Below are 17,539 nucleotides of genomic sequence, written 5' to 3'. Positions count from 1 at the left end.
CTCAAGCTTTTATTTTGTAAAATAGAGAGACGTAGGCTATCTCAGGGTGCGAGTTGTCTAAAGGTATTGGTTTTACAGGACCTTATTTTTATGCAAAAGTACTTTGTGGGACAGTGGGGTGTCTGAACTGCTGGTTGCACATATGGAAATATCCAGCAAACATAATTATAGCCGACTATGCCTCAGCAGGTGAATGACTAAAGACATGTCAGAGGGCAGTGGGTATCGGCCCCTTCTGCACCTTTTGCAATGCAGTGTTCAGCCTGTCTGCCAGGCTGCAGCACCACGCTGGGAACAAAAGGAGATGTTTGACAAAGAAATATTACATGAAACTACTTTGATAGCCTTTGGATGGTTAAAGATCTTTCAAAAACACTTTCTTAAAACTCAGTCTTTCAGAAAGGGAGGCTATAAAACAGATCTGTCCTCACCAAGGAACTGGTATGCAGTGAAGCTCCTTTTCTATTTCCTTTCTGTTTCTTTTGACTGCTGTCTCTACACAACCTGCTGTCTCACAGGGAAGACACTATCATAATCACAGGACAACTGGGAGCATATGTTCTTAGGGCTGTGAATGTTTTCTGATAGTTCCTGAGTCTAAATCCGGATCAGCTTGGTTCTGTCTGAAAATAGTGTCCTTTCCAAGGTGATGCTTTCATGGAAAGACTCAGGAATAAATGACTAGAATGGATCCATGTAGGCAAAAATACAAAAATGATGAGTGTATTCCACCTAGTCTAAATGTAACTGTCTAAAAGTTGATTTATAGTCTAAACAAGTGTGTAGATTTGCTCTGCAGTTAGTAGGAAGAGAATGACACTTTCAGAAACTGATCCCATTTCTCTTGAACAACCTTCTTAGGGTGAGACAAATGGTCCTTGGGAGGTGTTTCTCTCTCCAGTGACTACAATAGAATCCAAGACATCTTGCAGGTCAGCTGCCTAAGCTCTGTTGAGAAGAATCATACCCAGACTTCAGCAGCACTGACAGAAGGTTTGTTCCATGCACCCCTGTATACTACAATCTTTCCAGAGCCTACACCACAGCTGCAAAGCACAAACCCCACAACTGTTCTCTGCCAAAGGAAAAAGTGAAGGATATCCAGAGAGAAAATGCACAGAGGATCCTAGAAGTGTTTACTTGCACCTCAATTTGGACATATGACTGGTGGCAAAATGGCAGGTGAGCAAGCAAGAAACTTGAACTTTCTAAGGCAGTGCTAGTTGTCCTGGCTGAGACCCACTGATGTGACAAGACAAACTGGTAACAGCACACCAGAAACTTTGAAGGGATAAACACACTCCAGAAATGCCAGTTCCAAAAGTTGCACAAGTGACTAACAAATGTAAAATAATACACCTTTTTGTCTTGGTATCCATAATATAAGTTTATATTAGCTTTCACGTTCTTCTTGCCCTTCTGTCCTCAAAAGAGATGGCTTAGATTAAGTCACTTAAGTCCATGCTGAAATAAAATGTACCTTTGTGATTAATACCTGTGAAAACTCAGAATGACATGGTAATAAAACCATAAAGGTTCGGGTTCCTTCAGGGAAATCCAGTTGCACTCACTTTGTTGTCAGAATAATGAGGTCTCTATTTTGCGGTCATAGAGTTAATGCATTTGATGCGGGTAGAATGATTTTCAAGTCATAGGGACCTCTTTGGAAGGAGACAAGAAGTAAAACTTTTTAAAAATGGCTGGTTCTTACATATCCACATGACACACCATTATGGATTAAATGTCTGTAAAATGTGCATGCTCTGTAATCCCATACTATGCTTGAGAGAGGGCAAATCATTCCGTGGCCTGTTGTTCCTTTATAATTACCCTGGACAGTGCATGCAACTTTTTGTAACAGCTTCAGACAAGAGTTGAGAGCATATATTCTTTGAATTGTGGATCCCATTGGGGTTAATAGGTATGTGATTAGTCACATCTAACTTCAAGCGTTTGGGGTTTACGTATTTCATGATTTTGGCTTCAGTTTTCATTATGTCTGATGAATATGGACAGATATAAATGTTATTCGTAATGAAATATCAGAAATATTTTAGCCAATGTAGGGGTGAGAGAAAGCTTCCACTCTCCTTATCATTTCACTTTTTGTCCGTACAGAGAATATTACATCACCAAGCCAGATACATTGTATTGGCTGATTCTTGATGGTGAGTTGCTGGGACTGACCATTGCTGCTTTGGAAGAGAATGTGTTCACGTTCTTGGACAAAGCAGTGATGAAGCTGGATAAACACAAATGTACTGAGGGCTGAAGTTTCAGATCAGGTGAAGGATTTGGACTTCAGGAAATTTACTGAATGTTCTTTGTGCTTCAGTTCACTCAGAGGGAAAACTTAAGCAAAAAGTAGCAGTCGCACTGAGAAACAGATGCCAGCTTTTGGAGCAGGGCAAGCAAAGGACAACAAATACAAAATGATGCGAGACAGAGAGCATCTAATGGGTGATGGACAGTTGCTTTCAAGATGGTCGAGTGTGCAATGTTTCTAAAGTAGTGCTTAGTCATGAGTGGTCTCTTCCCATTACTGAGCAAAGTGAGCATTAGTGCTGCCATGTTCTGCCATCCAAGGAAGGAGACATTATAATATTCACCCATCTCAAACAACAAACATGAGATGCATTCAAAATCGTTGAGTTCAAGTCAGATTGCTGAATATGCAGCAACTTACACTGTACAGTGAAGTGCTGTTGTATCCCCCTGTACGAGCTAAAGGAAGGTAGGTCCCTGTGGCAAAACTGGGGGGGGTTTAGTTCATTCCCAGCCTGACCCTCCACCTCCTCCTCTCCTGAGCACTTACTGTCAGATATGAAGCAATGAGGGCTTTTCACTAGAGTTAAGAGAGGTATGCATCTGATTACAGGCACTAAGAGAATCATGGTAGGATCTGCAAAAGGAAGGGAGAGAAGGTAAGATGTGTGGAGCCCACTGAGGACAAATTGATGCATACGAAGAGACTGCAGAATATAACATTATACTGAAAGTAACAGTGGTGAGATTCATCTCACCTCACTTCAGGTATCTAATCATCTGTCCTGATTTAGGTTTTTACTTTAGGATAAGATGAATCATAGTCTAGAAACATCCCTTTCTCTCCACTGACTATAGTCATTGTCTGGTGCAGATGAAGTTGTCTGAACTTCAGCTAGCTGTGTCTGGTGAGCTGGATCTGGCCCCGTATGAGTGAGATTAAATTTGCCTGTGCAAATCCCAGTTTGAGCATTTGGGTATTGCTTCCTCTTTCGGTGCAACCTGCCTATATAGCCATTTCAACACTCCCAGCAGACTAATTATTACAAAAATTCTCTGTCATTGCTTTGCAATGGTCCATAGCTTAACTAATTTAAAAATGCAAATGAATGCTAAATTGCAGTTGAATCTGAACCATCTCCTTCTCCCTCTCTCTCTCTCTCTCTTTTTTTCGTCTGCTGGGAAAAGAAAGATACAGCAGACATTAAATGCTTGATGGTGAAAATCAATCTTTCAGATTTGAGGTAATTTTGAATTAGGTCGCAGTGCCAGGGAAAGTGACATCACCAGAGTTGCTCAATTGATCCATGATTTGAAGAGAAACAGCTTGGACTTGAATCCTCCCTTTGTCCTTACAGAGAGAAATAAATGCTGCAGTCTTCAGCTCTTTTCACTGGGAAACTTTCATACTCAGATGATCTCAAATGTTAGGAAGAGGCATTCAGGACGAACATAAGAAAAAGTGTGAGCTAAAACACATCCCCTTGTACTGTGCCATTGTCCTCGTGCATTAAGCTAGAGCTCTGTTTCGTAATCACATGTGGGTGATGTGCCCAGGTGGCTATGAAGAACCAGCTGAAGGAGTGTTACCTCTTTAGCACCCATAATTAGCTGGTTAACACTAGCTAAGCTGTTGGTACATTCAGATTCTGTAACACCAGTCAAGATTGTCTCATTATTTCACGGTTCCCATCTCTCTTTACCTGGTGATATTAACTTTTCTCTGAGACAGTAATTTGTTTGAGGAAGAGGCTATGCTATAGCTATGTATTTGAGGGGGACACAAACAACGTCTAGCACCATGATTGGTGGTCTTTAGCTGCAGGATCGCATAGATAGTAGTAATCACCATTCATAGACAGTCTTGTTGCTTTCCTAATGCCAGCACTGCACTGTAACATCAACACTGAGATTGATTGCTCAGGAATGGGACTCTTGAGCATTTAGAGAGCCATTGATGGGCTCAAATTTAGGTATTGGGACTGCTACCCTCCATGAGCAGTATATGGCACGCGAGTCTGGTAGTCCAAACTGCTTACTACTCTCTTCACTATAGATCCCCTCGCAGTGTAGCTGTTAGGCACCCAGAGAAGAACACCCGAAACAGGACTCCTCTGTGCCTCAGGCTTAGGGATAACAGACCTTCTTAGGGCTTCAACCTCAAGTCATCTATTGATGATAGTCTTCATGATAAATGACATCTTGCTGAGAGAAACACAGCAAATTACAAGAATCACCCCAGAGGGCAGCTGTTGGCAGCTGTACACACAGGACTACACTGGTGTTCACAAAGCATTTTTCCTATTTTGCAAATTGATATAGAGATAAAATTTCATGAGTGTTTGTTGACACTTGCACACAGCAGACAGATTTCTAAATGGGTTCTGCATAGATGATTGAAATTCAAGCTTCAGTCCCCACTGTGTCCATAGGTCTTGTACAATCCCATGATGTTTGCTGGACTGATGTGCGATGGGAGGTAAACACGGGTTTTTTTGAGCTGTGAATCCCCTTGTTGCCCCAAAGCAGACGCTCACAGACACGCACATCTCCCTTCCCAGATCCCAGACCAGCAGAGTGGTGTGGGAGGGACTGGTTTTCAATTAGGATTCAAACATCACAATGATAGAGTTCCTCCTAATCCTTCTACAAAGGTGCGTGCGGTTAATCAAACTGTAATGCCTCAGACTCTGGGTAGTTTTGTTTATCATCAGCTTAGTGCCAAATCTCCTGGGACGTGTACGCTGGTTCAGGATGCGCAGTGTGCTTCCAGCCCTCGCAGGGAGGGGGTGGCTGCTCTTGGCTTAAGACAGATGTAGCTGTTGTGTTGCCTAATGTGGCCTCTTAATAGCTGTTGGGAGGAAGAGGAGCCCTTGGCCTTCTCTTCCGTGCAGAAAAGCATTAAGCGTATTGGTCTGGGTGCAAATGTGCTTGCGAGAAAGCACAGATAATTTTCTGTGTGGACCCTCTGCATTCAAAGAGGTACCGAGGGGGAAGTGGAAGAAAAAAAGAAGGTTTTTTTCCTGCATTTGCCCTGAGTGAGGTGGTGGTTCTACCCTGGATTACCCCATGGATTGTAGGAAGATGTCAGTTGCGCCAGCCCAAGCTTTGCTTGCTCTCTGTTCCCTGGGAGTGTGGCAGCCCACATTTATAAAAACAATTGTCTAGTTGGGTTTTGTTTTAGTGGTGTTCCACTTTCCTGCATTCTTGACGGAGAGGAGAAGTAATTGTTGAAAAACCTGAGTGTCTCTAGCAACAGGCTGGCAGTTTTTGTAAACTAAGCAAGAACTTTTTTGAAGTTTTTCTGTATACGCCTATTAAAGCCCTCAGGAGTTTTGTGGCAGCCGGGGATCACCAGCATATAGTGAAGGCATGACCTTGAGAATTTTCCCAGACACTCCTCTGGCCTCACATCCGGATAGAAGGTGACAGAGGAGATGTTATCCAGGCCGCAGAAGTTCTAATGGCCAGTCATGCTTGTTGTACTAGAGATTTGCGTTATCAGTGACTGCCTTCGATGTGCTTTTGTAGCCACATATGGTAGTCTTAATTTTGGATGCATATACAAGGACAGATCCTGATCTTGATGACACCAGTGTAAAACTGAAATCTATTATTATATTCATTTCAAAGTAAGCTCTAGGCTGCAGCACTGGGAACAAAATCTGACCAAAGATCCCATTCTGGATGATGGGAGAAAATGTACCCTTCACAGTGGGAGGGTATGAGGAGGAAAACCTCGTATCCTACCACAGTCCCCCAGCGTACTGCCCAGAGTCTGTGTGTGTCTTCTCCATGTGTGCTGTTTTTTGCACTTGTGAGAGATAGTCTGTCTCCATGAGCCACAACAACTCCTCGCTACGTGCACAGCTCTGTTCAGTCTAGCTGGATAGCTGCACCTATAGCTGTGTGCACGTGTGCCTATAGCTGTGTGCACGTGTGCCTGCGTGTGGATCATAACAACCCATCAGCACGCACTGAAACCATCCCTCGAGCATAAAAGCTTTTGTCCCTTGTGCCTCAGAGTCTGTTTGGGGGGAGAAAGACTGAAATCGAATCTTCCTGGTGGGCCTGTGTCAGAATCCCATAAATATGTGTTTGCATAAACACACACACACATGTATGTATTTTTGTGCTTCCATATTATCTGAGGGTGGGTTTTCTGTGATTCTGTGGCATAACAGCAGGATTGAAGATTAATTCCATTTAACTTTAGCTATAAAGAACATTGCAGTCACAAGAGGTTTGCCATCAATGTTAGAGGACATTAAGTATTTGGGGTTTTTTTAGTTGCAAGATAATAATGTTCTGGTGTAAATGTTTTATAATTATCTCATGAATTATTCATAGTTAACTTGATAACCCGACATTTTATGGGATATGGTCTCTAGAGTGCAAGGAGGGAGGGAAAATTTAAAAATAAATAAATGTGAAGGCAGAGCCAGCTGCAACAATGAGAAAGCACTGATTTATTTTCTGTCTTCACTGAAGGGTGGTTTCATTCTTTTATTTATGTTTTTGTGGTGATGAGCCACAGAATGTGAGTGGATGAAGTTATTTTCTATATATATAGGAGGAAAGGAAAACTGGGAAAGAAATCGAACTCCCTTCACTGTTTTTTAATCTGAAAGTGGTGCTTGAGTTATTTCACCTATTGTTCTGGAGCTCAGAGGTTCTATTATTGTTAATACCATTTCCATCTGGTAAAGCATTAGTGAAAACCAGCGTGGATATTTCTTTATGCATATTTCTGGGCCTTTTTTCTCCCTTCCTCTCCCTTCTTTCATCCTTATTTGCACTCCATTTGTTTATTAATTTCCATCCCCCCCTCGCCTTCCCTGTCAGTTCCTGTCTCTCTTCCTCTGCTCTTGTCTTTTTTTCCCTCACTTCTCACTGATTCTTTCACCACTTCTCATCTTTCAATGTTTTCTTCTGTCTGCAATTCCCTCTTTGTTCTCTCTATTGCTAACAGGATTTTAACGCTATCTGCTGAAGTCCATGCGCCTTAACCCAAATCAGCTGAAGAAAGAATCAGACCCAAAGAAGAGTTTCTGCAATTTAATGAAACATGGTGAGAGCTTCTGGAAGAAGAGTGTTGAACCTCACACCTGGACACTCTATCTGAATATCTATCAAGCCTTGAAAAATGAACTCAAAGAAATGCAGTAACTTCCTTGCCACACCCAAAGATCAATGGTAGAAAATACCCAGCAACGGACTGGAGAAGTCTTCCAGCTTGCCAGATATCCATGAATCCAAATTGAAAAGAGAACATGGCACATGACACTTAATCCCAGCGTGAGCACAGGTTGCCCTCGTACCCAGAGAAACAACTGATAGCTAATACAGGACTGAGAACTCCAGGAGTTGTCTGGGAGCAATGTCTCCTCTGTGGAAGACAAAAGCTTGGGATAAACTCCAATGTCTTCTCTGTATGGGCAGTGGGAAGGGAACGGTGTAATGTTTGGGATCACCTGAGCTAGCTAGTATCCAGGTGCTGAGCTGTGTTGTTTCTTGCACTGGAGTTTCCATAAAGAGTTTTCATCAATCGGGAATGCATGTACTTTTTCAAAGACAGTCAGAGGGTTCGCAGAGCCTGATGGATATGCTTACGAATTTCAAAGTGACAATTTGGAGCGTAGCTGGAAAAACATGAGCCATTGTAGAAAGATGAATTCACAGGCAGGACTTTTTAGAAAATGAATTTGAGAATGAAAGAGTGATTCTAACAATCTGCTTCATTCATTTATTTAAATATATGCTTTAACATAAACAGCAGAGGAAAGCCAAAACTTACACTGATTATTTTTCTTCTTTTTCCCAACTTTCTTTTATTTATTAAACTGCTCTGGATACACCTTTCAAAAGACTTCTTTTTTTTGGCTCACTCTTTGTTTATAGCTTCATCAGCCTTGAAATGGGAACTGCAGGTAGCTTGATAAATGGTTGAAAAGCTGCTTCTTCTGGAATCAAAATAAACCCCCCCCCCCCCCCCAATATCCATGAACCCTTTTGTTTTAGCATTCCTAAAACAAGCACTATATCCCTCAGAGCATCATTGAAGAGTGACACACCATTATCCCTCAGTATTTCAGCAAAGGGATTTCTTTATCCAGTTATGCCCAGGGCAGAAGTTCGTCACTGGATCATGAACAGGACTCAGCCTGCAGCACTGGAGAGCAAGGGCAGCTGGGGTATGGTAGAGGGAGAGCGAGGGAGACAGTCCTAGGAAGGCTGAGCAAATCTTGACACTGAAATGTGCAATGGAGTAAATGAACCAAGACATATGAAGTTGGGTCCTGCTTACAGAGACTAGCAGCTGTCCTGCTTCCATACAGCTATTTTTTACCTAGATACTTTCTAAACTCTCCCTTTCCTTCCAATCCTTCTTTAAATATGGACAGCTAAATATATCCCTGGTTCAAACCTTTTATCTTTAGCACGCTTACTAAGTTCCACAGTTGGTGCGGCCTGGCAGTAAACCAGGACTTTAGCTACTGTGATTTATTGATAGAGGTAAGTGGTTCAGTCCCATCCGTGAAGGTACAAAATGTTCATAAGAAAATAAATACCCCATAAGGAAATGGTAATGGATCATCAGTTGCAAAGTTCCCAAACAGCCAGGTGAAGACATGTTCCATTTCCTGCTGTAGTAAATAGCACAGATGTTGCAGCAAAGGATAAGGGAGGAAAAACAAATAACAAAAAAACCCAAACCTAAAACAAATAAAAAAGGATTGAAAATGTCTGACTTATGAGAGGAAGGACCAAAGCTCTAGTGGTAGATTCTGAGGACAAAATGACAGAGGCTTGTGTTCCTTTCCTCGCTAACCTTGTTTCACCTCTACATGCAAAGCTGATTAATATGCAAAGCAAAGGATGTGAATCTCCCCTTGACCTAAGCTCATTGGTATGTAATTGCCAATATGGGTCACACTGGAACAGCGCATCCTACTCTCCTAACGCAGTTTCCAGTGTGCAGCGAGATGGCAGCACCCAAGGGCTGCTGCGAGGATGCCTGGTGGGCTCTGCCAAAGTCAACAGTCTTCTTGTCTCTGTTCCTACCTATTGCTTGCCTGGTTTCTGACCGTCTGTGTCATCAGTGGGCTGCCAAGGTCCTGGGCTGGTTAGGGTCACATCTTCCAAGTAATGATTGCAGTGCCATGGCCGTGCTGTGGGTTTGTTTCCAAATTATGGACAGCCAATATTACTGAGTCATTGCAGTAGCCCCACCCTGTTTCTTTTTTCCTGTCTGCTCCAGTCCCTCTTAAGAACTGTCCTGCTTCGGAAAGAACATTGCTGTTCCTTGAGGCTGGAGGTGAGTATGAGTGGAGAAGGACGGAGAGATGGACACTACCTTTCTCTTGCTGGAAAGATGGGGCATGCACAAGGCCATGCAGGCAGGAATACTAATGGGTATAAGAGGTAAGCGATCAGAAGGTACCTTGACCCTTGTGATTTTCTGGTTGTTTAGAATGCATAATTGAAGTTTGTTTAACACCAAAGGATAACTGATTATTCACAGGAAAGAAGCCAGTGGTGGGGATCAATATTTCTGTTGCTGTGCTAGAAAAATAGCAGAAAACTAATGGCTCTCAATCTATTACAGCAAAGCAGAAGAAATATATGCTTAAGGCTTCTTGTAGAAGGGGCCAACGGGGGTTTTTTTCAATGTTGGCTGTCATTTCAGTCTTGAGCTTCAGTGAATGTGTGTGGATGATGTGTATCCTGCACTTCAGATGTGGCCTGACTGGAGGCAGGCTGTCTTCTGCCATCCTTGCTCTAGAGAGAAAAAATAAGTCACCGTGAAGGTGAAATAAGGAATATCTGGACCACAAACTGATGTGTGGAGTAGTAGCATGAGGAGATCACAACTGAGCACTTCAATCTCCATTTTCCATGTAGGCCATACTGATGCATATTTTTATATAGGTGTAAGAGTTACCAAGAGCTGACTTCACTTGGTAGAGCCAGAGCTGTTAGTGCTGGCACCTGAGGGATCCTGTAGTAAAAGCATAATTTTGTTTTGTTGTTGTTGTTTTTTGAGGGGGAAAATCTGTTTTATCAAAATGTTTAGCTGAAGGGTTTTTTTTCCCGTCAAATATCTGTTGAGCCCTCCTTGGAGGGTCTCACAGAAGGAGTAGGAGGAAGTGACTCTTTGAATTGGATTCAGTGTAGAAAGTCTTAATTAGAAAATCACTGGCAAGGAATATGGCTCTGAATTAGAGTATATCTGGACTTGTACTTGTGTTGGTCCTGCATCAATATCCTGATTTCTCATCCACAGGGTGCATGCAACCTGTATATAATTATGATACTACTCCCCTGTGAAAAAAAACCAAAAGACTGAGAATTGCCCTGAAACAAGAGTATTTTTCAGGTGAGCTTGGATGAGCAGTCCAAGCCTGACTCACCAGCTACGTGGTGCCGCTGCATGTCGGCTCAGACCCGAGGAGCACCCTGGGTTTCTGTGAGCCTGCACTGTGCTGATTGAACAGCACACGCATCTCTCTCTCACAGCAGCAGACCACTGGATACTTTTGAGCAGGGGAAAAAAAGAAATAAAAACATGAGGAATTTCTAAAAGATAAATCAACACCGAGGGAGCTGGAACAGGTTCTCTCTTGGGGTGTCTTGTGCACCACACACGCAGGCTTAGGGTCCAAGGCTGCTGGAGGTCACAGGGCACCCCACTGCCTCGCTCCCCACACAGGTTTTCATGGCACAAGACTGACCTCCAGTGGGCACTGACTGGTGCTGTTGGTTTGCTTGAAAATCTGGGGATGATGCGTACAGATGCTCTTTAGAGGCCCCATGTTCAGATTTCAGGGCAGATATTTGCTTCTTGCCTTCTTCAGATCCTTCTGGCCTAAAAACAGACCTTGAGAAGAGTCTCCTGCTGAGCTGATAAATGCAACGGAGTTGCACTGAGTTCGATAATTCTGAAAATGTCCTTGTGAAGCAGGGAGGAGATACCTTACCTATGACCTCTCTCCCTACAGAGCAAAGTGATGAGCAAGAAAGGGGTAGCAGAGAAAGGGAAGAGCCTGAACTTTTGGAGCAGAGAGAGTTTCATTCTGAATGAGGCTCTAACACTCAGAAAGTCCAGGACTAAGGGCAAGGACCTGACTGCAGTTCATGTGGTGTAGTCTCCTCACAGCTGCATAGTTTATATCATTCCCACTAACTGTATGGGTCAGCCTCCAGACAGCCAGGAAGGCTTGTCCTCTAGCTGCACTACTACCAGCGTTCAAGTTAGTTAACTATATGTGCATGATCTGCAACTCAACCTATGCAGGATGAGGGAGGGGAAACACATCTCAATTTAACCAGTGGTTCCACTTTGCAGGGCAGCAAACAGCTGGGGAAAAGCGCTCATCTGAAAGAGGAACCATCTGAATAAAGAATCACCCAGGCTTTCCTTCCTTCCCAGAAACCGCAGGTATTTTCTAATGGTAGAAATACAGCCCTCTGATTCCTCTCATAACTGCCACAGACCCCTCCCTGCCTTTTATATTGCTGGTGGGAGTTCAGTTCCCTCTCACCTGTATTTTTATACATGGTTTCATAATATTTCATATACCCTCAACACAATTCTGTTGGTGGCTGCACTCTAACAACTGTTTCCTCATTGTGTGAACACAGATCTCTCCTCATTCTTCTCAGAGCAGCATCCTCCTTCTACCAGTGAGGAATCACTGATATCATAGCACAACTTGATGGAAAAGGTGTCCAGGCTGGGTAATAGCTGCTTGACCTCCAGCAGAAGGAAGAAGACATTTCCTCTGCCAGTGGAGAATTTTTGTGAATGGTAAGCCACGGCAGTGCAACCTTAGAAGGTAAGAAACCCATCAACTGCTAGAGATAGATCCTGCTCCTGATTTCTAAAGGAAACGTGTTATCACAGGCTAAGGAGAGGATGAGGTATGAGGGGCTGCCCTGGACCTAGTCGAGTTAGTGCATTTTTATTTCAGAGAGGATTTTCAAGGAGAGAGCTATCATCAGTATATGACTTTTGGGCAACCAGAGCTTCATTAACCAAGAGAGATCTTTGGCCTACCAAATGTGTAAGTAATAAGAGGTCATCCTGGACTGAGTACATCCAATGTTCAGACTCAATATGACTCAGATTTAGCTCAGATTTGCACCTAGAGCAGATTCCAGTAGGCATAAACTTTGAACCTAGGCACTTTCCACCTACCTGAGTATTGCAAGAGGTGATGGAAAGATCACAGTGCCCTTGGCATCTGCATCAGAGAAGCATTCACCTGGCAGTTTATACAGATGTCTGTTGTGGAGTTCAATGGTTGTGATGAACTTGGACAGGCTGCAAAAGGGATAGATGAAATGCCTCACCCAAAGGCAGCTCAAAGGAAAGGCAGGAGCTATGAGCAACTGGGAGAGGTCTCTGGAGGGAGCAGGACAGACACAGCTGAGCTGCCTTTCCCCAAGCATACTTAACATAGGCCAAGGCCCTCATTTACTATTGACTGGAGGGATGTTTTACAAGTGCCCCTTCTGGTTTAGAGAGATATGAAATCTGTCTGTAATTAAGTTAATTTGGAGTTGAACATGGACAAAGATAATGAGCTGGAAATAACAAAAGAAGAGTAAGAAAGAAGGGGTTGCTAAGAAACAGATCTATTGCACTAAATCCTCCCTCCCCCCATATCAAATAAACCATTTTTATGAGCTGGATGGCTGAGTGATGGGGCAGACAGAGCACAGGCGTGGAAATGATTGCTAAATCAAGAGCTCAGAAGAATGAAGGAGGTAAGAGGAGGGGTATGACTTGGAGAATTGAGAAAGGGACAAAGGAGGAGGAAAATTATTTCTTTTGCAGGTGGCAGCTGTGGCTAGTAGAGTTTCGTGGCAGAGCAGTGGCTTTGGGATCAGCAGAGTGGTGTCCTGTGCCTGACTTGCCTCCTGGTTTCAGGGAACCCCTTCAAAGCCTTGACCCTCCACTGGGAAGTGCTCTAAGACATGCAAACAAGGACTGGCTACCACCATGTCTTGCTTATCAAAATCAGCAAACAGCCCCTCTCGAAGCACAAGCCTTTTACCTTCTCCAGTATTTGACCCTGGTGAGAATTCCCCCTGGAGTCAAGCACCAGAGTGAAGACTTAAGACTGTTTCTCCTTGGCTTTTAGAAATGATAGAAAATATAGCAAGATGTAGCCAAAAGGAGGATGGAATAAGAGGTCTGCAGAAAGGACCAGAATACTTAACAGTCAGCAAAGCATAAGTAAATAGACAAGTTATGATCAATGAGTTTGTTTGAATTTGATAGAGCTTTCCTGCAAACACTGGGGAATGAAGCGAGGGGGGTGAAACATTCCCCACCAGTGTGAGCTGTAATAAAGGACCTTCTGTTTTCTGATTCTCGCTCTCTGTGAAAATTGAAAAGGTTAGCCAGGTAATTGAAATCGGGACTGGAATACAAATACGGTGTGAAAACCCTACAGCTGGCAAACAAAGTTGCAGGGAAAAGATTCAATCCTCACTGGAATTTCTTAGCGGTGAAAAGACAGGAGTGGATGGGGGGAAAGGATGATTCTTCAATATACCTGTTCCTCATGGGAGGAGAGATAGGGGAAGAAATGAGACCTGAAGCAACCAGATTGTGGCTAACACTTATATGAGTGCTCCGTGCTGTTAATGCAAGGGACACTGTAAAAAAGTGGAGCGTGCTAAGGCTGAATCATGTATGGCAGTCACTGCTGCCTCTTGGAGTAATGTAGTAGGTTTACTGGGAATTGTTAGGCTGCCAAGTCAAACCCGACTTAGGGACTATTTCTTGTTATATGCAGAAAGAGCGAGCTCCACGCGACTCAGCCCCTCGTCTTAGGGCAGAAATACATAAGCTAACTAGATGCAACTGGACTGATGTCAACTGCCTCTTCATCTTTATTGTATGCAGGAACACAAATTGATTTGCATTACTTTAGGCTAAGAGCACGGAGATAGATGGTTACTGCGAGGCAGCTGAGGAATGGTTCCTTGTTACCCCACTGTGTGCTGTATGCGTCTAAGTCCCAGGAGGGTCCTGTCATTGCTACCGTGATGTAAATTTATATGCGTTGCTATATCTGTGGTCTGTTTTTCTGCAGGAGCAGGTAACTTGAGCTGGAAGGAAACAGTGGTGCAGTGCTTGGGGGAAGCTGAGGTTTGTGGTATTAGTCAAGTTCATTCACATTTAAAAAGATCCTCTGCATGTAGTATTTCCCTAGCACCAAGCCAACTAACAGAGGCTCCAGTCTGTATGTGGTTAAATAAACAATAACTATACCTCCTGCGTTGGTGTTTTATTTCCTTCCTCACAAAAAGGCTGGGGAGTTCTTCTATTTCCCAAAACTGTGACGCTTGTAGGGTTTTTTTGCTGCAATTGGTCAGTGCCGCCCGACCCACCTGCACTGCAGTCAACAGCAGCATGAAAAAACTTCTCTTTGGAAGCCTTTCCGTTGAATTTAGGCAGCTATTTAGCACGTCCTATGGCAAGACAAATATCTTTCCTGCCCTCGCCAGCTCCTGTAGAAGTAAGGGAAGGAAAACTGCAAGCTTGCAAACAAATGCTGCAAACCCTACAAGTGGTAGAGCTTTGTTTGAATTTCCTCAGCTTGTGAGAGCATGGTCCAGGTGTCCCAGAGGCACCAGCCCCAGATCAATGAACAGAATGGTAGGTGAACCGCTGAGGATGCTGTTCTCCCAGTGTTTTGCAGTGAGTTAGTTGTTAGACATTTGTTTTGCTCATTTGGAGGATGATTTTCCTAGTGAGTAATTTCTAAGGGAATCTCTTGGATTCTAAAGAAATTAAGCAAATTGAAAGGGACTGACAAACATACCTGTTCTGCAACAAAGAACATACAGCATTTCAAGGTGACCTGTACCTAGCTGCCTAGCTTTCTTTTTCAACTGTAGATGATATGCATAAAAACTACCTGTAAAACACCTAAAGTAGATGACTGAAATAGGACAGATAAATTGATTTTAACACAGCTTTTTTCCCCTTCCTTTGACTATAAAAGGAATCCAGATTTCATCTGATGGAGGTCTTCATGTTGTAGACATCTGAGTCTAAGGGTCTTTTGGAAAACCCACTGTCAGTCAAAAAAGACTAACAAAAGCCTGCCCCTCTGTGAAGGAACTTTGCTGCATTTCACAACATAGTATAAACTGAGGATGCATGAAGAAAAAGTTAGTTAGGCTTTTACAATAAAGACTTTAGTATTTCATTCATGAATTAGCTATTCTACTGGGAAGCAAATTATTCCAAGAGCTCTCATACTCCTAAAATTAATCCTTCTTTAAAAATTAAGTAGATTTAAGATAATTTGCCTTAAAAACAACAGCTACAACTTTTCAGAGTTTCACAAAGTCTAGACAGTAACGGAAAGGCTTCCACTTCTGGTGGCAAATGAGCTTAGCTCTCTGCCTCTGTGTCTGGGGTATGACCAAAGCAGGCTGTTGACTGGCCAAAATGTGAAATGGAAAGAAATGTGGAAGAAAATCAACAACCCTTGACTCTGCAGGTGAGGTTCTTACACGATGATCCATGCTTATTTTACACATGGCAAATTCCATTTTTTGTCAGGGAAATCAGTCCTGAATCATGTACAAGTTGGTCACTGCTTTCTGGTGCTTGAGCCCTTATGGCTTGTGATTTACCCTAACAACCTTTTTTTCTGCACTGTTTGTTTTCCTGGGCAGATAAATCTGTAAGGTCCAAATTGGGTAATTCTCTGCAGAGTTTCTTTTCAAGCTCTTTTATCCCCCAACTCACTCTGAAGGACATTAGACATTATTGCATCAACGTGGACCAAATTCCTAAACCAACTTTTAATCCTTGCAAGAGTTCCTGGCTGTTTGATTTCTTGTCCTTTCCCCTCATTCCTCCTTAGTTTATTATAGAAAGAAAAAGTCTAGGTTATTATTCTGTTTTCATTACCGTATTTTTCCTTACTTTAATATCCATTTGATATGGAAATGCTGCTGCTCAGCAATTTGCTATAGATTTGCTAGTTTGAGCAAGAAACCTCAGTGAGGAAAAACTTAGCAAGTGTCATAATGAACAGCAGAGAAAATGAGGCAAACGATTGTAGAACACCAGAGAGGAACAGACCTGGCTGTTACACAGCCGGGGAAGCAGCACTTTTTGCTTTGGAACCTTCTCCTGGCTATGACAACCGTGCTGCCCAGTTTTTAACCTTCTCCCCGAAGAAGCAATCGTGCAGAGCACTTAGATGCAACAAACCACAGTGGGATTAGTGCTGTAATTTCATGCGTATATACCAGCTGAAATAATCTGCATTTTTTTTAAAGTACTATGATTTGTAGTATGTCCTTAATGTCCTGCACTTGATGCTGGCTGAACATCCAGGGAATCTCCATCTTCTGCTACTCAGGTGAAATTAGAGGGAGAAACAAGAAGCACAAGGATTGCTGGAGGATGGACCAGACATAGGAAGAGAGACTCTAGTATATTTATTTTCATGTCACACAGATACATATAAACAGCTCTGCAGCTTAAGTGTATGTTTTATTTACTGATAAGCCATGGTTTAAACACTCAAAACACAGTAGTGTCCAAAACCTCTTCACATAAACTTAAGAGAATTGTTCACTTGCTGTCATGATGTTTTTTCCAGTACTGAACCTGGCATTAGATCTGAGTATTACTCATTGGCAATGCAAGCAATTCTTCTCTCCTTTAAGTGCTTCCTTGCAACATATTTCAAATTGTCCATGTTTTGTTCACAGTGCTGGAGCGTTGCCCCTGCACTCCACACTTTCTGCTCACACACTTGCATGTTTCCCAGAGGGAAACAGAAGCAGAGAAATAAATCAATAGACAGTTCTGTCTAGAAAGTCACGCTTGATTTCAAATAAATATATTTTTATCACGCTAGACTACTTTGGGGGAAAGTGAGTTGTTCTCCATTTTCTTGCCACAGGAGTTTTTCTCAGACAGTTGCCAACATTTTTCAGCACTTGGCTATGAAAGCTGCTAAATATATAAATAAAGAAATATCATCAGCTTTCATGACATCTCTATCCATCTTCCCAGTATTTTCATGTTTGGATCCAGCTTCCAAAATTCAGCCAGGTAAATATCAGAGCAGAGCGATAAGTAACTCAAGCATCGACCTTTTGAGAAGAAAAGCCCTCAGTGGACATCGATGACTTTCTAGAGATATGCCCTCAGGAACAAGGGGGTACTGAGCTGTGCTGTCACAGGGAACTTAAGCGCTCAACCTCAAGCCAGCCCACATTTTTT

This window comes from Balearica regulorum, chromosome 14 (genome assembly GCF_011004875.1).
Source record: "Balearica regulorum gibbericeps isolate bBalReg1 chromosome 14, bBalReg1.pri, whole genome shotgun sequence".
NCBI lineage: Eukaryota > Metazoa > Chordata > Aves > Gruiformes > Gruidae > Balearica > Balearica regulorum.
Note: the sequence above shows the minus strand (reverse complement) of the source record.